At 37.9% G+C, this 22,109-nt stretch overlaps 2 protein-coding genes across 2 annotated transcripts in view; both read right to left on the reverse strand.

Annotated features, from left to right (window-relative positions):
- Nucleotides 1-22,109, reverse strand: part of LOC139176527 (complement factor H-like) — a 174,598-nt gene that overhangs the window by 92,865 nt on the left and 59,624 nt on the right. The gene's annotated exons all lie outside the window — the stretch shown is intronic.
- LOC139176529 (complement factor H-like) overlaps nucleotides 7,824-22,109 on the reverse strand; it is an 83,883-nt gene continuing 69,597 nt past the window's right edge. Inside the window, exons 12-13 of the mRNA XM_070768853.1 lie at nucleotides 21,897-22,069; nucleotides 7,824-10,470 (exon numbers count right to left, since the gene is read on the reverse strand). The gene's annotated coding sequence lies outside the window, so the exon portion shown is untranslated. The remainder of the gene's footprint in view (nucleotides 10,471-21,896; nucleotides 22,070-22,109) is intronic.

The following is a 22,109-nucleotide window of genomic DNA, read 5'->3' on the forward strand; positions in this document are numbered from 1 at the left end:
AGGCGGACACAACTGAAGTACTTAGCATGGCACAGCACAAGACAGAAATAGATGCTGTTATCTGAGGATGATCTGTGTTTTATCCACATGGCTGAGAACTTATACATATTAAAGCACAAGAGACTGACAAGGTGTTTGAGAACTTTGTACTAGCAGAAATGCGTTCAGCATGGACTGAAAGGGACAGGCATCATACACATAAAGGAAGAATGCCTCCAAAGATAGAACTCTGATAACAGGGCTTCTTTCAGCTGAGAAAGTAGGCTCACTTCTCTGGTGGGTTGAAAAGTTGGGGCTGTCCTCCATGGTTTTTTTTTTTTTTTTCCATAGGGAAGTGCTCTCTCAATTGGAATCTAATGAGATTTCTCCTCATGGGTTTTGAGTTTAAGACTTGAGACTCATTTTTCTTTCTCTTTCTCCATTTTTGAATGGTAACGTCTATTCTATGTATGTATTAATGTTGTACTTTGGAAGCACATTCCTTGTTTTCTGGTTCATAGGGTCACACACAAATAGGAATTTTGCCCAAGGATGGACAAGAAACTGCATCTCATCCATAACTTATTTACAAGACACAATAAAATTTGGGCCTTAGAGTGGATGCTGAAAAGGGTGAAACTTTGGGAGATGTTGGGATTGGGTGAATATATTTGACACTTGAGAAACACAGGAAGCTGAGAGGCTGCAATGTGCACTGTTATGTGTCAAACAGTGTCCTCAAAAGAGTTTTTCGAATCCATGCAGCCAAGACCTAAAAGTCTTACTTTATTTGGAATTAGGTGTCTAACAGATGTAATCAAGTTAAGATGTGATCATTTTGGTGGGCTTCAATGAAATATGATTGATGTCTTTTAAGAAGAAAAAAATACAAGTAAAGACAAATACACCTAGAGAAAATATTCTGTGACCAGAGAAGCAGCAGTTAGACTACTGCAGCTGCAAGCCAGAAACCAACAAGGACTGATGGCCACTCCCAGAAGCTACAAAGAAGCAAAGAATATTGTACTCATTCTCAGAGAGAACATGGAATTAAGAAGAACAGATCAAAACAAAAGGAAGCAAGTGCTATTGTTAGTGTTCCAGGGGCCCCAATTCCATGTATAAGTGTTCCGTGCCAAAGACCTCCTCTAATCCTAATCACCATCCAAAGGTTCTACCTAAATTCTATCACTTAAGAAAGTTTGATTTCAAAATGCAGATTCTGGAGGACTCACTCCATCTTCTTTCCAAAGATAATAGCTCTTCAAAAAAAAGTTAACTGCAGTTCTCTATATGTGTATTGATATATTTACTGTGCTGTCGTGTGTTACCTGAATTCAAGTCATGAATCGGTTAGATTTGTACTTAATGAAGATTTCAAATGTATATCTGAAGATTATACATTTGGAGATTTCAAATGATGATATACTAATATTGGAAACTGAAGAAAAATCTCAGTAATTTAACTTCTAGTACTGAAACATATGACTCTCAGAGTTGGCTGATAAGAACAAACGTCTATCCACCTACCAATTGAGTGCTACTTAGATTATTCCCAGGTTGTGGCTGTTCTTTTCAGAAAAGGCAAAAGTACAGTCACAGAAGCCACATTAATGGTTCTCAGAGGTTAGGATTTGATGAAGAGGATTGCCTGCATAAGATTCTTCGGGGTTATTGAACAGATGGTGCTAGTGGTATAGAACCTGCCGGCCAGTGCAAGAGATGTAAGAGCATAGGTTTGATCTCTGGGTGGGGAAGATCACCCAGAGGCGGAAATGGCAACCCACTGCAGTATTCTTGCCTGGAGAGTCCCATCGACCCAGGAACCTGGCAGCCTACACTCCATAGGGTCCCACAGAGTCAGACACAGCTGAATGAACAGCAGCCTATATTTTGACTAGATGACTCTTATGCACCTGTATTAATTGGTCAAAATTTCTTGAACTGTGTGCTTAAAGAGTGTAAGCTTATTGTATGTAAGTACCTGAGTAAAATCAGATTTTATTTTTCAATTTTTTTCTTTTGATGGCATAATTTATTTATTTTTAAATTAATTATTATTATTTTTTTTTTTACTTTACCAAATTGTATTTGTTTTGCCATACATCAACATGCATCTGCCACGGGTGTACACATGTTCCCCATCCTGAACCCCCCTCCCACCTCCCTCCCCATACCATCCCTCTGGGACATCCCAGTACACCATTCCCAAGCTTTCTGTATCCTGCATTGAACCTGAACTGGCGATTCATTTATCTGATATTATACATGTTTTAATGCCATTCTCCCAAATCATCCCCACCCTCCCTCTCCCACAGAGTCCAAAAGATTGTTCTATACATCTGTGCCTCTTTTGCTGTCTCGCATACAATGTTGTTGTTACCATCTTTATAAATTCCATTTATATATATATATATATATATATATATATATATATATAGATATAGATATAGATATAGATATAGATATAGATATAGATATAGATATACGTTAGTATACTGTATTGATGTTTTTCTTTCTGGCTTACTTCACTCTGTATAATAGGCTCCAGTTTCATCCACCTCATTAGAACTGATTTAAATGTATTCTTTTTAATGGCTGAGTAATACTCCATTGTGTATATGTACCACAGCTTTCTCATCCATTCATCTGATGATGGACATCTAGGTTGCTTCCATGTCCTGGCTATTATAAACAGTGCTGCGAGACAGCAAAAGAGACACTGATGTATGGAACAGTCTTTTGGACTCTGTGGAAGAGGGAGAGGGTGGGATGACTTGGGAGAATGGTACTGCAACATGTATAATATCATATATGAAACGAGTTGCCATTCCAGGTTCGATGCATGAGACTGGATGCTTGGGGCTGGTGCACTGGGACGACCCAGAGGGATAGTACGGGGAGGGAGGAGGGAGGAGGGTTCAGGATAGGGAACACGTGTATACCTGTGGCAGATTCATTTTGATATATGGCAAAACCAATACAATATTGTAAAGCTAAAAAATAAAATTAAATAATAAAAAAATAAATATAAAGACTTTAAAATGATCAAGACATTTTTCTGTCAACTTGTGTACTACACTTTTTATACAAATTTGATATCAATCCCTTGAACATTGTATTGTGAGTTTTGTTTTTTAATTTCATGTTTGTGAATTCCTCCATTAAAAATAATTACTTTTAAGAGTGATTCTGAAACCATTTTATTTTATTCAATATATTTTCATAATTAATAAAAGATTTTAATATTAATTATCCTTGATGGATTTAAAAGATTGAATTCTCATAAGGGATTAGTGTAAACCTAAATTTCCTTCTTGATATTAGACTTGGGCTGTATAATTTATCATTTGCATCTTACTATATGGATAAGGCCACTTCTCCCCAAGATAATTGACTGTGTGTAGGATCTGTTGATAATTCTTTAATTAAAAAAGAGTTTGACAACTATATATATATATATATGTAGTAGTCAAACAAGAAGTTTGACTACTATATGTAAAATAGATGATTGTTAAGGACATACCATAGAGAAGGCAATGGCACCCCACTCCAGTACTCTTGCCTGGAAAATCCCGTGGACTGAGGAACCTGGTAGGCTGCAGTCCATGGGGTCGCTGAGAGTCGGACACGACTGAGCGACTTACCTTTCACTTTTCACTTTCATGCATTGGAGAAGGAAATGGCAACCCACTCCAGTATTCTTGCCTGGAGAATCCCAGGGACAGGGGAACCTGGTGGGCTGCCGTCTATGGGGTCACACAGAGTCGGACACGACTGAAGTGACAGCAGCAGCAGCAGCAAGGACATACCATATAAGGCAGGGAACTTTATTCCATACTCTGTTACAGCCTATATGAGAAAAGAATCTAAAAAATGTGTATATCTTTAACTGAGTCACTTTGCAATGCATCTGATATTACACATTATAAATCAACTGTGCTCCAATAAAATTGGTTTTTAAAATTAAAAAAAAAGTCTGAGATATGTTCACAATACTCACATTTGCATGTAATGATCCACATAGTTTAGTTTAGAAAATCATAATCTTTATGATTATGATCATAAAGAAAATCACAACCTTTCACTGAAACTGAAAAAATAATTTGTGTTCTTACTGTCCAGGTTACTTCCTTAGACTCACTCTTTATTATTTTTTTCCAGACTTGCATCTTGTATGTAATCCTTTTTCCCCTTGTGTTTCACATTGCAGACTTACAAAATATGTCTAGATTCTCCTCTCTAGTACTTACTTAAGGTGCCAGATCATAGTCTATTTTCTACTACCTCAAGTGATGATCCTTTCATTTAATTTCATCTCCTAGAGGTACATATTTATAAATATATATGTATTTTAACCCTGTGTTTTCCAAAAATATTGGATATCTTAGTACAATTAAGAAGAAACTAAAAAAATTGTAACAAATTTTATTTATAACTGGCCTTCTGAAATACTGGGATAACTGTAAAACAATTCCACTGTTTTACATCCCACCCCTGCACACCAGAATTATACAAAATAAACTAGGCTTCACAGCTCTTTTTCAATTTCCTTAAAAACAAAACCTTCAAATATGCTTAGCCAAAGGCCATTACAGCTTGAAAATTAATACTTCTTATGCAGTGTAAGCATATAAATTTGGATGAATATGACTCAAATTTAAATCTCCTATACCCTCAGTTCAGTTCAGTAGCTCAGTCGTGTCCGACTTTTTGCAACCCCATGAATCACAGCACACCAGGCCTCGCTGTCCATCAGTATCTCCTGGAGTTCACTGAGACTCACCTCCATCAAGTCAGTGATGCCATCCAGCCATCTCATCCTCTGTTTTCCCCTTCTCCTCCTGCCCCCAATCCCTCCCAGCATCAGAGTCTTTGCCAATGAGTCAACTCTTCGCATGAGGTGGCCAAAGTACTGGAGTTTCAGCTTTAGCATCATTCCTTCCAAAGAACACCCAGGGCTGATCTCCTTCAGATGGACTGGTTGGATCTCCTTGCAGTCCAAGGGATTCCCAAGAGTCTTCTCCAACACCACAGTTCAAAAGCATCAATTCTTCGGTGCTCAGCCTTCTTCACAGTCCAACTCTCACATCCATACATGACCACAGGAAAAACCATAGCCTTGACTAGACGGACCTTTGTTGGCAAAGTAATGTCTCTGCTTTTGAATATGCTACCTAGGTTGGTCATAACTTTCCTTCCAAGGAGTAAGCGTCTTTTAATTTCATGGCTGCAGTCACCATCTGCAGTGATTTTGGAGCCCCCAAAATAAAGTCTGACACTGTTTCCACTGTTTGTCCATCTATTTCCCATGAAGTGATGGGACCAGATGCCATGATCTTAGTTTTCTGAATGTTGAAATTTAAGCCAACTTTTTCACTCTCCTCTTTCACTTTCATCAAGAGACTTTTTAGTTCCTCTTCACTTTCTGCCATAAGGGAGGTGTCATCTGCATATCTGAAGTGATTGATATTTCTCCAGGCAATCTTGATTCCAGATTGTGCTCCTTCCAGCCCAGCGTTTCTCATGATGTACTCTGCATAAAAGTTAAATAAGCAGGGTGACAATATACAGCCTTGATGTACTCTTTTCCTATTTGGAACCAGTCTTTTGTTCCATGTCCAGTTAATAACCAAGATTACACTGATAAAAGATATGATGCTTTTCTTATCTTTATAGTAGATTTAACCAAAACCACTAATTATGTGTGTGTATGTATGTATGTATGTATGTGTATATATATATATATATATATATATATATATATATATATATATGTATTTACACAAGGGGCCAAGTAACTATAAAAAAGAATGAATTTTTGCCATTTTACACAACATGAATGGACTTGGAAGGTATTATTCTCTGTGAAATTTGTCATACAGAGAAATACAAGTACCATATGATATCACTTATATGTGGAATTAAAAAAAAATTAAAAATGAATGAATATAACAAAACAGCAACAGATTCAAAGATACAGATAATGAGCAAGTGTTTGCCATTGGAGACAGGGAAGCAGGGAGGGACAAGATAGGTGTATTTGATTAAGAGGTATTAAGTATAAAATAAAGAATCCCCAAGGACATACCATACAACACAGGAAGCATAACCAACATTTTACAATAACTCTAAATATAGTATAATCTTTAAAAATTATGGATCTCTGTGTTATACTCCTGAAACTTGTAAATCAACTATATGTCAACTACAAATTATTTAAAAACAAATTATTTTAAAGATTTGCTAAAACTTTTTAGGTGAAAGTTGATTATGAACAGAGTCTGTAAATTAACAGTCATCTTTACACAAAATGACTGTAAATTCAAAAAAAATGATAGAACTGATCTTTAAAAATCACCATTTTCTAGACAACAGTGAAATAACTGTTTGCAGCCTCGAGTCATAAATAGATTTTACAACCATTAGTTGAAAACTTTGGAGAAATAATATCTACAAAAATGTTAACATTTACAGCAAAGATAACTTGTCAACTGTAACCATTTCATTTCAGGGTGAGAAAACCAGCTGTTACTAGCAATTCAGATTTCGATCAATTAGCACCAATGGTGATGGCCATGATTCTTAGACTAAGAAGGTCACTTGACTTCATGCAGTACAAAGTAATAAGATATCACCTTAAATATTTTGGCTTCATTAATTATATCTGTTTTAATAATAAAATTTTTATAATATTTAGAAATTTAAAATGTTTATAGTTAACTGATTTAAGCTTAATATGCTGTTTAAAATGTATGAACATAAAAATCATTTTCAGACTGGAGGTGAATGTTTCTAAAATGCTCTGTACCAGCAAAATCAGGAAAACATTACTAGACCCGGAGTTCATTACCAAATTGATCTCTGAAGCTCCTCTTGTGTCACTTTGCATATTTATTTTAGAAAATATTTTGAGGTTCAATATTGATATACACTGAAGACAGAAAAATTCAAGAATTCATGTAAGTAAAAAGAAGTGAAACAACTTTTACACCTATTATCTGTGAATTCAACTCTAGATATACTAAATAGTTTCTTACGTTTCTTGCCAATATTTTTCTGTAAAAAGTTATTCAGTGTTTAAAGCAGAGTGTCTTTATGTATGTGTGTATATTTAATGTTGAATTTTTTAATCACTTATATGCTGTGCTATAGTAGTAATGCAATGTGATTCTCATTGTTCTTTATTTGAATTATTATATGTACTTTGATAAGCATATTGTAAAATATTAAGAAATCCAACCAGTCCAGCCTAAAGGAAATCTGTCCTGAAACTCCAATATATTGGCCACCTATGTGAAGAGCTGACTCCTTTGAAAAGACCTTGATGCAGGGAAGGAGGTTGGAAAGATTGAAGGAGGGAGGAGAAGGGGACGACAGAAGATGAGATGGTTGGATAGCATCACTGATGCAATGGACATGAGTTTGAGTAAACTCCGGGAGTTGCTGATGGACAGGGAGGCCTGGAGTGCTGCAGTGCATGGGGTTGCAGAGTTGGACATGACCGAGTGACTGAACAAAATATTATCTTTCTCATCATTTAAGGTTTATTCATCTATTGATAGATGAGCAAAAGTAAGATAAACTACTTATATTTAATTGCTGACATAAGTATGACATAGTTTGCTTTTATATGTTTGTTAAGTGATATTATCAATATTTTGATTTTTTTTCCATTTCTTTCCACACTTTTATCCCATGTCTTCTAAAACAGAGTTTCAGAAACCCTCAGAAGTAATGGAGAAAGCTTTAAGAAGGTTAGGAAACTGATGGATGGAAGGAGGCATGGAAGTGATTGAATCTAATTTCTTGCTATAAATGTTTCATGAACAGGACACATAACATTTTGATTTGCCAAGTTTAATGAGATACTTTTAAGAAGTGATTCATTGGGCCCATCTCTCAGTTACATTGTCCCCATAATATTTAACACAAATCTGATTTATGATTCAAGATGAGTTAAAAAATACTTTATAAAAGAAACAGAATTGAATTAATAAGGAAAAATCTGAATACATGTACATATTTCAGTTTTACAACTGCATTTGGTCAAGGTTTTATCCACATCGAGGATACACCACCTTTCCTTCCTGACAAGTTGTTTGAAATGCATGATGTGGTGTCAGTCGATGATAACCATACTGACACATAAATTCAATATTATCCTCTGTCTTAGAGTAAAGTTTTGTATCGTGTTTCCATTTTAACTGTATGTGATTTTTTTTTCATTATTTCTTCTGAAATTACACATGCCTCTAAAGTTAAAGAAAATAAACATAAACCTGTGAGTAATATGCAAATACATTCAACAGAATTTCAGGGTTTCAAGAACTTTGGTCCAAAAATTCTTCCACAAACTTTTTCCAAACCAATACACTGAAAATGTATAATGTAAATTTCATCATTTTGAAAAAATTAATGTTATAAGAATGAGATACTTTGTTTAGTGTAATCATTAAATGTTATAAGATTCATAATGTCATTTATCGTATGAAGAGCTTTCATAAAGGAGCCGTTGTTGCTTGAACATGACATTTTCTAACTTTATTTCTATATACAGATATTAATCCTTGGCGTGCAAGCATTACCTGGTTGTTATTTAATTCAGAAAACCTCTATCATAGACAGTTAAACATTATGCTGTGTACAAGGATTATCCCAGGATCCAAGAGAAGTTTAAAGCATTTACCTAAGCATTTTGGTGGTTGTGACCACTCTCCATTCTGACATACTATGTTTCTGTTTCCCCAAAGCACATAGTAGGCCTGACAGTGGTACTCAATACTCATTCCTGGAGGATATGCCGATTGCAAGAGTGAGGTAATATCTCCATTGTCTATTGGTGGAGGAGGCCCACATTTTCCTTGAGAGAGTAAAAAATAATGGTGTTTGCTTTATTGAAAGACAACTCCTACAGTTTTAAACAAATAAAAGGAAAATCAGCCAGATATGTCATATCAAAACTTATAATTTTGAAAGACAGAAATGATTTATAGAAGGAATTTTAATCACTTAATCAGAAATACACATTTTAAGACCTTATTTTACCACTATGGAAGCACATATTGCACTTTAACAAATATGTCTGCTTTGCAGTGTCCTGATGTTCAAACATGTTTTCTTTCAGAGTATATGCTGGAAAGATGGATAGCTAAGATTAAAAAACAAAAAAACAACCTTTTACCCTTTTATACAACATGCTGCAGTGTCTGAAAGCAAATTTTGCTTCCATTTCTGGACAAGATGAGTTAAAAATATTTTTGCTTATAGCATCTGCTAAGTATTCCTTGTGCTAAATAAAGGTCCTGAACATATTATAAAAACCAACACTGTGAAACAAGTAGTAAGTCAGTCTGCTTAGGGACCTTGGGATTCAAAGAGTTACACTGAAGAGAGTCTTCGGGGTTTTCATTTTGCCTACTATGTACCCTGAATGGGCCACTGAGACAGCAACCCAGAAATAATACAAATTCAGAAAGAAAAAATGTCTCATGAAGCAGTTGATCTCTTTAAGAAAAGGCCCAGAAAAGAGTAGCCTAGCAAGATACAAACAGTTTTCACAATACTGACTTAATCTAGAAATACTAAACTAAATGTGCACACCAAGTCCTTGTGTGCACCAAGACCCAGAGACCCCACAGGGACTAAGCCCGAATTGTGTCTGAGTGTCTCTGGCAGAAGTATGGGTGAGCAGTGCACTGCTACAGGGGCAGGGGCTCTGGGTGCAGTAGACCTGGGTATTGCATAAGCCCTCTTGGAGGAGGCTACAATTAACCCCACCACAGAGCCGCCAGAACTTACACAGCACTGCAGAAACAGACTCTCAGAGGGCACAAACAAAACCTTGTGCACAAAAGAACCCAGGAGAAAAAAGCAGTGACCCCACAAGAGACAGACCCAGACTTGTCTGTCAGTGTCCAGGAGTCTTCAGCAGAGGCATGGGTTAGCGGTGGCCTGCTGCAGGTTTGGAGGCATTGAGTGCGGCAGTGCATGCATAAGACCTTTTGAAGGAGGTCACCAGTATCTTCCTTATTTCCTTGGTTTTTTTGGCCAAAGTAAAAAAAAAGGGCAGGAACACAACCCCGCCCATGAAGAGAAAATTGAACTAAAGATTTACTGAGCATGTCGCCTTCCATCAGACCAAGACCCAGTTTAACCCTTAGTCAGTCTCTCTCATCAGGAAGCTTCCATAAGCCTCTTATCCTCATCCATCAGAAAGAAGACTGAGTGAAAACCACAATCACGGAAAACTAACCAATCTTATCACATGGACAACAGGCTTGTAGTACTCCATGAAACTCTGAACGTGACGTATAGGGCCTTCAAGTTGGATGGGTCATGGCAGAGGATTCTGACAAAATGTGGTCCACTGGAGCGGCAGAGCAGAGCGGAGCTGCGAGGTGCCAGCGCAGAGCAGACGGGTCCGCGGGCGCAAGGCGGAGCGTGGGTGGCCAGGAAAGCTCTAGGGCAGACGGCGGCGGCGCGAGCGCTCTGTCCGGTTTAAAAAAAAAAAAAAGAAAAAAAAAATGTGGTCCACTGGAGAAGGGAATGGCAAACCACTTCAGTATACTTACCTTGAGAACCCCATGAACAGTATGAAAAGGCAAAAGGATAAGACACTAAAAGATGAACTCAGGTGGGGAGGTGCCCAATATGTGGAAGATCAGTGGAGAAATAATTCCAGAAAGAATGAAGAGATGAAGAAAAATAACAACATCCAATTGTGGGTGTTACTGGTGATGGATGTAAAGTCTGATGCTGTAAAGAGCACTATTGCATAGGGACCTAGAATGTTAGGTCCATGAATCAAGGCAAATTGGAAGTGGTCAAACAGGAGATGGCAAGAATGAACATCAGCATTTTAAAAATCAGCAAACTTAAATGTACTTGAATTGCTGAATTTGACTCAGATGACCAGTATATCTACTACTGTGAGCAAGAATCCCTAAGAAGAATTGGAGTAGTCATGATAGTCAAGAAAACAGTCTGAAATGCAGTGCTTGCATGCAATCTCAAAAATGAAAGAATGATTGCTGTTCATTTCCAAGCCAAACCATTGACAAGCACAGTAATCCAGGTGTATGTCCTCAACAGTAATGCTGAAGAAGCTGAAGTGGAATAGTTTTCTGAAGACATACAAGGACTTCTGGAACTAACAAGCAAAAAGATGTCCTTTTCATTATAGGGGACTGGAATGCAAAAGTGGGAGGTCCAGAGATATCTGGACTAACAGGCAAGTTTGGTGTTAGAGTACAAAATGAAGCACGGCAAACAGTAACAGAATTTTGCCAAGAGAACACACTGGTCATAGCAAAAACCCTCTTCCAACAGCACAAGTGAAAACTCTACACATGGACATCACCAAATGGTCAATACCAAAATCAGATTGAAAATATCCTTTGCAGCCAAAGATGGAGAAGCTCTATACAGTCAGCAAAAACAAAACTGGGAGCTAACTGTGGCTCAGATCATGAACTCTATGTTGCCAAATTCATACTTAAATTGAAAAAAGACGTGAAAACCACTAGACCATTCAGGCATGACCTAAATCAAATCCCTTACAATTACAGTGGAAGAGACAAATAGATTCAAGGGAATATATAAGACAGAATGCCTGTACAACTATGAAGAGTGGTTCCTGACTTTGTACAGGAGGAAGGGATCAAAATCATCTCCTGTGAAAAAAAAAAAAAAACATAAAAAGGCAAAATGGTTGCCTCAAGAGGTCTTACAAATATCTGAGAAAAGAACAGATGTCAAAGGCAAAGGAGAAAAGGAAAGATAAAACTATTTGAATTCAGTATTCCAAAGAATAGCAAGGAGAAATGGGAAAGCTTTCCTCAGTGATCAGTGCAAAGAAATAGAGGAAGACAATAGAATGGGAAAGGCTGGAGATCTCTTCAAGAAAATTATAGATACCAAGGATATTTCATGCAACGATGGGCACTAGAAAGGACAAAAATGGTATGGACCTAGTGGAAGTAGAAGATATTAAGAAGAGGTGGCAAGAATACACAGAAGAACTATACAAAAAAGAGCTTCATGACCCAGATAACCACAAAGGTGTGATCACTCACCTAGAGCCAGACATCTTAAAATACAAAGTCAAGTAGGCCTTAAAAAGCATGACTGTGAACAAAGCTAGTGAAGGTGATGGTATTTCAGTTGAGCTATTTCAAATCCTAAAAGATGATGCTCTTTAAGTGCTGCACTCAATATGCCAGAAAATTCAGCAGGGAACAAAGGTCTGCAAAATGTCAATGTTCATTCCAATCCCAAAGAAAGGCAATCCCAAAGAATGTTCCAACTACTGTACAATTGCATTCATCTCACACGCTGGTAAAGTAATGCTCAAACTTCTCCACGCTAGGCTTCAACAGCATGTGACCCATGAAATTCCTGATGTTCAAACTGGTTCAGAAAAGGCAGAGAAACCAGAGATGAAATTGCCAACATCCACTGGATCATCAGAAAAGCAAGAGAGTTCCAAAAAAAAAAAAAAAATCCGCTTCTGTTTTGACTACACCAAAGCCTTTGACTGTGTGGATCACAACGTACTGTGGAAATTAAATAGATGGTAACACCTGACCTGCCTCTTGAGAAATCTGTATGCAGGTAAAGAAGCCACAGTTAGAATCAGACATAGAAGAAAAACTGGTCCCAAATCAGGAAAGGAATACATCAAATATGTATACTGTCACCTGCTTACTTAACTTATATGCAGAGTACATCATGCAAAATTCCAAGCTGGATGAACCACAAGCTGGAATCAATATTGTCAGGAGAAATATCAACAACCTCAGAAATGCAGATGGCATCACCCTTATGGCAGAAAGTGAAGAAGAACTAAAGAGTCTCCTAATGAAAGTGAAAGAGGAGAGTGGAAAAGTTAGCTTAAAAATCAACATTCATAGAACTAAGGACATGGCATCCGGTCCCATCACGTCAGAGCAAACAGGTGGTGAAACAATGGAAACAGTGACAGACTTTATTTTGGGGCTCCAAAATCACTGCATATGGTAGACACTTGCTCCTTAGAAAAAAGGTATGACCTACCTAGACAGCATATCAAAAAGCAGAGAAATTACTTTGCCAACAAAATTCCACCTAGTGAAAGCTAAGATTTTTTCAGTCATCATGTATGCATATGACAGTTGGATTTTCAAGAAAGCTGAGCACCGAAAAATTGATGCTTTTGAACTGTGGTGTTGGAGAAGAAACTTGAGAGTCCCTTGGAATGCAAGGAGATCAAACCAGTCAATCCTAAAGGAAATAAGTCCCAAATATTCATTGGAAGGACTGATGATGAAGCTGAAGCTCCAATACTTTGGCCAGCAGATGAAAAGAACTGACTCTTTGGAGAAAACCCTGATGCTGGGAAAGATTGAAGGTGGAAAGATAAGGGGATAACAGAGGATGAGATGGTAGGATGGCATCACTGACTTGATGGACATGAGGTTAGTTATGCTCTGGGAGTTGGTGATGGATGGGAAAGCCTGGTGTGCTGCAGTCCATGGAGTTTCAAAGAGTCAGACACGACTAAGCAACTGAACTGGACTGATTTAGTCTAGAAACACACAATGGCAGAAACCTCAGACCAGTCCTTTCCATGCCTTGATCTACAGGGTCCAAGTAAGCAGCCTACATTTCCACTCACATAATGAGTGAACTCTTGAGACTCCCTTGGACTGCAAGGAGGTCCAACCAGTCCATCCTAAAGGAGATCAGTTCTGGGTGTTCATTGGAAGGACTGATGTTGAAGCTGAAACTCCAATACTTTGGCCACCTCATGTGAAGAGCTGACTCATTGGGAAAGACCCTGAGCTGGGAGGGACTAGGAGCAGGAGGAGAAGTGGACGACAGAGAATGAGATGGCTGAATGGCATCACTGAGTCAATGGACATGAGTTTGAGTGAACTCCAGAAGTTGGTGAAGGACAGGGAGGCCTGGTGTGCTGCAATTCATGGGGTCGCAAAGAGTTGGACATGACTGAGTGACTGAACTGAACTGAACTGAAGGAATGAACAAGAAACTTCTACCCTTTCTCCTGGTGTCAGAGGAGGCCAGGTGGGAACCTTGGGCTTGGACCCTACATGGCGGTAATGGAGGCCTGATTAATGAAGAAGTCCAATAATATCCTTAGTCTCAAGATATAAAAGCTCAAGTGTCTGAATACAGTTGGAAATCATTTATCAGACCAAAGACCAGGTAAACCTCAAAAGAGAAAAAGGAATCAACAGAAGACAACACTGAGATGACACAGATATTGAAATCATTGGATGATGGTTTTTAAAAATCTAGTCCAATTGGTAGAACTAAAAATAGATTATTAGAAAACCACATGGTTCGACAATATATTGCAGATGGCAGAAGGATCAATATGCTTGAATATTAATTAACTTGGAAAATAGACTGAGAGAAAATGGACACAGTTTCAAGGACCTGTGGGAAGATAGCAAAGAAGGTTGAACATGAAGTTGAAAATAAAGAATAAGAGATAAAAAATAATAATAATAATAATGGCTGATTTCCCTATGCCATCATTTTCTGATGGCTTAAATGTAAAGGAAATCCAAAAGAATGGGGATATATGTATATGTTTAGCTGATTCACTTTGATGTACAGTGAAACTAACACTATATTATATAGGAAATACACTCCAAAAATTTTTTTTTAAATAATGGCTGATAATTTCTCAAATAGGGCATATGACTTAGTGACTAACCAAAAACAACAACTACATACTAAAACTGCTCAGTGAAATCCAAATGAGATAGAGCCAAATAACTTAATGTCAAGATACATCATAATCAGTTCCTATTGTGTTGTTCAGTCGCTCAATTGTTTTTGACTCTTTGCAACCCCATGGATTGTAGAAATCCCAGCTTCCCTGTCCTTCATTAACTCCCGGAGTTTGCTCCAAGTCGTGTCCATTCTGTCGATCATGCCATCCAACCATCTCATTGCTGATGTCCCTTCTCTTCCTGCGCTTAATCTTTTCCAATATCAGGTTCTTTTTCCAATGAGTCAGCTCTTCTCATCAGGTGGCCAAAATACTGGAACTTCAGCTTCAGCATCAGTCCTTCCAATGAATATTCAGGACTGATTTCTTTTAGGATTGACTGGCTTGATCTCCTTGAAGGATAAGGGACTCACAAGAGTCTTCTCCAGCACCACAGATCAAAAAATCAGTTCTTTGGTACTCAGCCTTCATTGTGGTCAAACATTCACATCCATACATTACTGCTTGAAAAACCATAACTTTGACAACATGAACGTTTGTTGGTAAAGTGATGTCTCTGCTTCTTAACATGCTGTCAAGGTTTTCACAGCTTTTCTTCCAAGCAGTCTTTTAATTTCATGGCTGCAGTCAGCATCCACAGTGACTGTGAAGCTGAAAAGAATGAAGTCTGTCACTGTTTCCATTTTCCCCCATTTTTGACATACAGTGATGGAACCTGATACTATGATCTTTGTTTTTTGAATGTGGTTTTAAGCTGCTTTTTCAATCTCCTCGTTCACCATTATCAAGAGGCTCTTTAGTTCCTCTTTGCTTTCTGCCATTAGTGTGATGTCATCTGTGTATCTGAGGTTATCGGTATTTTTCCTGGCAATCTTGATTCCAGCTTGTGCTTCTTCCAGCCTGGTATTTTGTATGATGTTAAATTAGCAGGGTGACAATATATAGCCTTGACATACTCCTTTCCCAATTTTGAACCAGTTTGTTGTTCCATTCCAGTTTTTATTGTTGCTTCTTGACCTGCATACAGGTTTCTCAGGAGGCAGGTAAGGTGGTCAAGTATTCCCATCTCTGTAAGAATTTTCCACAGTTTGCTGTGATCCACACAATCAAAGAGTTTAGTGTAGTCAATGAAGCAGAGTGTTTCTTCAATTCCTTTGCTTTTTCTATGATCCAACGGATGTTGTCAATTTAATATCTAGTTCTGCCGTCTTTCGAAATATAGCTTGTACATCTCGAAGTTCTCAGTTCACATGTTTTTGAAATTCAGCTGAAAGGATTTTGAGTATTACCTTGCTAGCATGTGAAATGAATCCAGTTGTGTTGTGCTAGTATGACTATTTTTTGGCATTTCCCTTCTAGATACTGGGATAAAAACTCACCTTTTCCAGTTCTATGGCCACTGCTGAGTTTTCCAAATTTCCAAATTTTATTTCCAAATAAAATTTCCATATTAAGTGCAGTACTTCCACAGAATCATCTTTAGCATTTGAACTAGCTCAGCTGGAATCCCATCACCTCCACAACTTTGTTTGTAGTGATGCCCACTTGACTTCACACTCCAGGATTTCTGGCTCCAGGTGAGTGACAACACCATCATGGTTATCTGGGTCATTAAGTCCTTTTCTGTACAGTTCTTCTGTATATTCTTGCCACCTCTTCTTAATACCTTCTGCTTCTCTTAGGGGCATACTGTTTCTGCCCTTTACTGTGCCCATCACTACATGAAATGTTCCCTTGCTCCCTCTAATTTTCTTGAAGTCATCTCTAGTCTTCCCCATTGTATTGCTTTCCTCTATTATTTTGCATTGGTCACCTAACAAGGCTTTCTTATCCCTCCTTGCTATTTTTTGGATTCTGCATTCAGATGGGTATATTTTCCCTTTTGTCCTTTGCACTTTGCATCTCTTCTTTTTTCACCTCTTTGCAGGCCTTCTCAGAAAGCCATTTTGCATTGTTGCATTTCTGCTTCTTGGAGATGGTTTTGCTCACTGCATCCTGTACAAAGTTACAAACTTCCATCCACAGTTCTTCAGGCACTCTCTCAGATCTAATCCCTTGAATCTTTTTATGTCTTCTGCTATATAATCATAAACGAACTGAATGGCCTAGTGATTTTCCCTGCTTTCTTCAAGTCTGAATTTCACAAAAAGGACCTCATGATCTGAGCCACACTCAGCTTCCAGTCTTAGTTTTGCCAACTGTATAGAGCTTCTCTATCTTTGACTGCAAATAATATAATCATTCTGATTTTGGTGCTGACCATCTCATGATGTCCATGTGTAGAAATGTCTCTTGTGTTTTTGAAGAGGGTATTTCCTATGACCCATATCTTCTCTTGTCAAGACTCTTTTAGCCTTTCCCCTGCTTCATTTCATACTCCAAGGCCAAACTTGCCTGTTACTCCAGGTATCCATTTATTCCTACCTTTGCATTCCAGTTCCCTGTATGAAAAGCAGATTTTTTTGTTTTGATGTTTTGACCTAGAATGTAATATAAGTCTTCATAGAACCAGTCAACTTCATATACTTTGACATTAGTGGGTGGGCATAGACTTGGATTATTGTGATTTTAAGTGACTTGCCTTGGAAATGAATGGAGATAAGTTTGTCATTTTTGAAAATGAACCCAAGTACTCCATTTCAGACTCCTCTGTTGGCTGTGTGGGCTACTCCATTTCTCCTAAGGAATTCTTGCCCATAGTTCTAACAGTTAGAACCAGAATGGAACAACAACTGGTTCAAAATTGGGAAAGGAATATGTTAAGGCTGTATATTGTCACCCTACTAATTTAACATCATACAAAATTCCAGACTGGAATTATATTTGAATTTGAATTAAATTTGCCCATTCCTGTCCATTTCAATTAACTGATTCATAAGTCCTGATGTCATAATGAGTACCCTATTTTTTTTTTTTTTTTTATGTCTAGAGCTTTGTAGTATAGTCTGAAGCCAGGGAGTGTCATTCCTCCAGCTCCATTTTTCTTTCTCAAGATTGCTTTGTCTATTTTTGGCCTTTTGTGTCTCCATTCAAATTGTAAGTTTCTTTTTTTTTTTTTCTAGTTCTGTGACAAATTGCCATTGATAATTACGTACAGATTGCATTGAATCTGTAGATTGTTTTTGATATTACAGTCATTTTGACAATATTGATTTTCTAATCAAAGATAATGGTATATCCTTCCATCTGTTTTTGTCTTCAATTTCTTTCATTAGTGTACTACAGTTTCAGATTACAGATCTTCTGTCTCCTTAGGTTTATTCTCCAAAGAAGACACGCAGATGGGCAAGACACCCATGAAAAGATGCTCATATCACTAATTATTAGAGAGATTCAAATCAAAACTACAGCATGATATTCCTTAACATGAGTCAAAAGAACTATGCTGGCGAGTATGTGGAGAGAAGGTAACCCTCCTACACTGTTAGTTGATACAGCCACTATGGAGACAAGTATTTACACTCCTTTGAAACTAAAAACAGAGCTACCATATAACCCTGCAATCTTGTCCCAGGCATGGATCTGGTGAAAAACTTGGTCTAAGAGGAAACACACACCCTAATGTTCATTGCAGCCCTGTTTACAATAGTCATGATATGGAATCAACCTAAATGTCCATCAACAGAGAAATGGGTAAAGAAGATGTGGTACATATGTACAATGGAATATTACTCATCCACTAAAAGAATGAAATAATGTCATTTGCAAAAATATGGATGGACCTAGAGAGTGTTATACTGAGTGAAGTTAGACAGAGAAGGAGAAAAATTCTAAGACGTCCCCTATATATGGAATCTTAAAAGAAATTTTGCAAACAGACTTATCTGTGGAAAAGAAACAGACTCACAGACTTAGAGAAGGAATTTATGGTTGCCAGGGGGAATGATGGAAGAAGAGACAGGGAATTTGGGTGGACATGAACACACTGCTATTTTTTAAGTGGATGACAAATAAGGACCTACTGTATAGCACAGGGAACTCTGTGGAGTGTAATGTGGCAGATTTGATAGGAAGGGAGTTTGAGTGAGAATGGTCACATGCATATGTGTGGCTGAGTCCCTTCGCTATTTACCTGAAGTTAGCACAACAGTGTTAATCGGCTATATGCCAATACTAAATCAAAAGTTAAACAAGATACATCATGTTCAAGTTCCTGAAACTTAGAGAAAAAAAAATCTCATAAACAGCTAGATAGATATGCAATACTTATTAGGGATAAATATTATGCAATACATATTTGGAAAAAAGGATTCAAGCATTGGTGGAAATCTCATCGATGAGCATAGAGCCAGAAAGAAGTGAGAACATTTTTCCAAAGCTGGATGAAAATAATTGTCAACTCCAAATTCTTGTAAACTATCCTTTTGAATTAAAGGGAGAAAGAAAGAATTTCCCGAACAAAGCAAAACTGAGAGAATTTGTCTCCAGCAGAACTATGCTTAAGAACTTTTCAAAAGCAAAATAGAAAAAGAATTGAGATTTTAGAATGGAGTTTTAGTTTTTTTTTTTTTTTTTTAAAGAAAGGGTAAATATAATAAGAGTGTGATTTCCCTGTTGATTTAATTACAGTTGTGCAAAATTGTCATCTGATATGGTGCTCAATGTATATAGAGAGGATACTACAGACATTTATATTAAAAATATGGAGAGAACCAATAAATCTAAATGGAAGTAAGCATTCCACATTTCATCTGAGGTGGTAAAATGTCAGCAACAGTAGGGAGTGAATAACTACCTGCTGCTGCTGCTAAGTCACTTCAGTCGTATCCAACTCTGTGTGACCCCATAGATGGCAGCCCACAAGGCTCCCCTGTCCCTGGGATTTTCCAGGCCAAGAGTACTGGAGTGGGGTGCCATTGCCTTCTCTGTATAAACCACCTAAGTGTATCTTAATACCTAGAGAGACAAAGAAAACCGTGCAAAGACGTATACTCAAAAACAATGTAGATCCAAGTCAAATTATTTTATAATGTTCAAAAATCCACAAGGAAGTCAAGAAAAGAAAAACGTTGAGAAATGACGGAAACAAACACAGAACAAATAAGAAAATGGCAGACTGTCCTTAATAGTTAATAAGTCACTCTAAATATAAATGGTCTTAAACACATCAATTAAAAACCTGAAAATGCCAGGGTAGACACCTAAACAAGACTCGACTGTATGTTGTATATAAAAAAAAAAAAGTCGCTTCAAACATGAAAACATGTTCAAGTGGAGATTGCAAAAATTACACACCAGGCAAAAGTTAACTAGAAAAATTAGAAGTGGCCAATGTACATGGAACAACAGATTGGTTCCAAATAGGAAAAGGAGTACATCAAGGTTGGATATTGTCACCCTGCTTATTTAACTTATATGCAGAGCACGTCATGAGAAATGCTGGGCTGGAAGAAGCACAAGCTGGAATCAAGATTGCCTGGAGAAATATCAATCACCTCAGATATGCAGATGACACCTCCCTTGTGGCAGAAAGTGAAGAGGAACTAAAAAGCCCCTAGATGAAAGTGAAAGAGGAGAGTGAAAAAGTTGGCTTAAAGCTCAACATTCAGAAAACTAAGATCATGGCATCTGGTCGCATCACTTCATGGCAAATAGATGGGGAAACAGTGGAAACAGTGTCAGACTTTATTTTTTTGGGCTCCAAAATAACTGCAGTTGGTGACTGCAGCCGTGAAATTAAAAGACGTTTGCTCCTTGGAAGGAAAGTTGTGACCAACCTAGATAGTATATTGAAAAGCAGAGACATTACTTTGCCAACAAAGGTCCATCTAGTCAAGGCTATGGTTTTTCCAGTGGTCATGTATGGATGTGAGAGTGGGACTGTGAAGAAGGCTGAGTGCTGAAGAATTGATGCTTTGGAAGTGCATTGTTGGAGAAGACTCCTGAGAGTCCCTTGGACTGCAACGAATTCCAACCAGTCCATCCTAAAGGAGATCAGTCCTGGGTGTTCATTGGAAGGACTGATGCTGAAGCTGAAATTCCAATATTTTGGCCACCTCATGTGAAGGGTTGACTCATTGGAAAAGGCCCTGATGCTGGGAGGGGTTGGGGGCAGGAGAAGGGAACGACAGAGGATGAGATGGCTGGATGGCATCACTGACTCGATGGACATGAGTTTGAGTGAACTCTGGGAGTTGGTGATGGACAGGGAGGCCTGGCGTGCTGTGATTCATGGGATCACAGAGTTGGACACGACTGAGTGACTGAACTGAACTGAACTGAATGTACTTCTTGGTTTGGATTCCCATCCTATATGATCTCTAAACACTGAAGTGTCCCAGTACCAAGTTCAGACTCTTTATTTTTATGTGTACACTCATTTTCTGAATGAGTTCAGCTAGTTATTCCTCAGTCATCAAGTCGTGTCTAACACTTTGTGACCACACAGACTGCTCATGCCAGGTTTCCAGGTCCCTGACATCTCCCAGAGTTCCCTAAGTTCATGTCCATTGAATCGGTGATGTCACCCAAACATCTCATCTTCTGTCACCCTCTTCTCTGTCTGCCTTCAACCTTCAGATGAATCAGCTATTCACATCAAGCTTAGCTTGAGGATCTTGAACATAACCTTACTAGCATGGGAGATGACTGCAATTGTCTGGTGATTTGCACATTTTTTAGTACTGCACTTCTTGGGAATTGGTGAGGTTTGACCTTTTCCACTCCTGTGACTACTGCTGGGTTTCCAAATTTGCTGACGTAATGAGTGTAGCACTTTTGTAGCATCATCCTGTAGGATTTTAAATAGCTCTGCTGGAACTCAGCTAGTAATCTACCTTTAAATATCATCCATAGGTACAGCTGCCCACATCTATGTCAGATTTTGTGATCAGGCCCCAGCTGCTTATTCCATGTCTCAAAGCGGAATTTATTGGGCTGTTACATGTAACTATGGTATATTTTACACACTTACCTTCAGAAAACAACTGACTATCTCAATGTTTTAAGACAGGAAATGTCCCATGATTCCAACTGCTCAAATCTGGTCAACACTGTCATACAATAAACATGTTAGATTACATATTCAGACCACAAAAGAACTGGATTTTCAGCACCATTTTTTTGCAACTAAAAATTATTCCAGAAAGGCTACTTCATCCTAATTTTGATTCAATATATTTTGTTCTTATTATATTATCTAAATTGTGTGGACAGGGTGAGTAAGATACTCTACCTTTGCACTGAGATGGTTTTGTCCAAGTTCCATTTAAACATACGACATCTATCTCCCCCAAAAGTCATAATTCCCAGTGCATTCCAAACGTGCTCTCTCACCACTTTGATATATAGACTTCTGATTTTGTATAACAGCATTTTCCACTTGAGGTGGATTCACACAGGAAATATCTGAATAGAAAGGTAAAAAAAGTATCTCTAGTATAATGAT

Source organism: Bos indicus, chromosome 16 (assembly GCF_029378745.1).
Source record: "Bos indicus isolate NIAB-ARS_2022 breed Sahiwal x Tharparkar chromosome 16, NIAB-ARS_B.indTharparkar_mat_pri_1.0, whole genome shotgun sequence".
Classification (NCBI taxonomy): Eukaryota; Metazoa; Chordata; class Mammalia; order Artiodactyla; family Bovidae; genus Bos; species Bos indicus.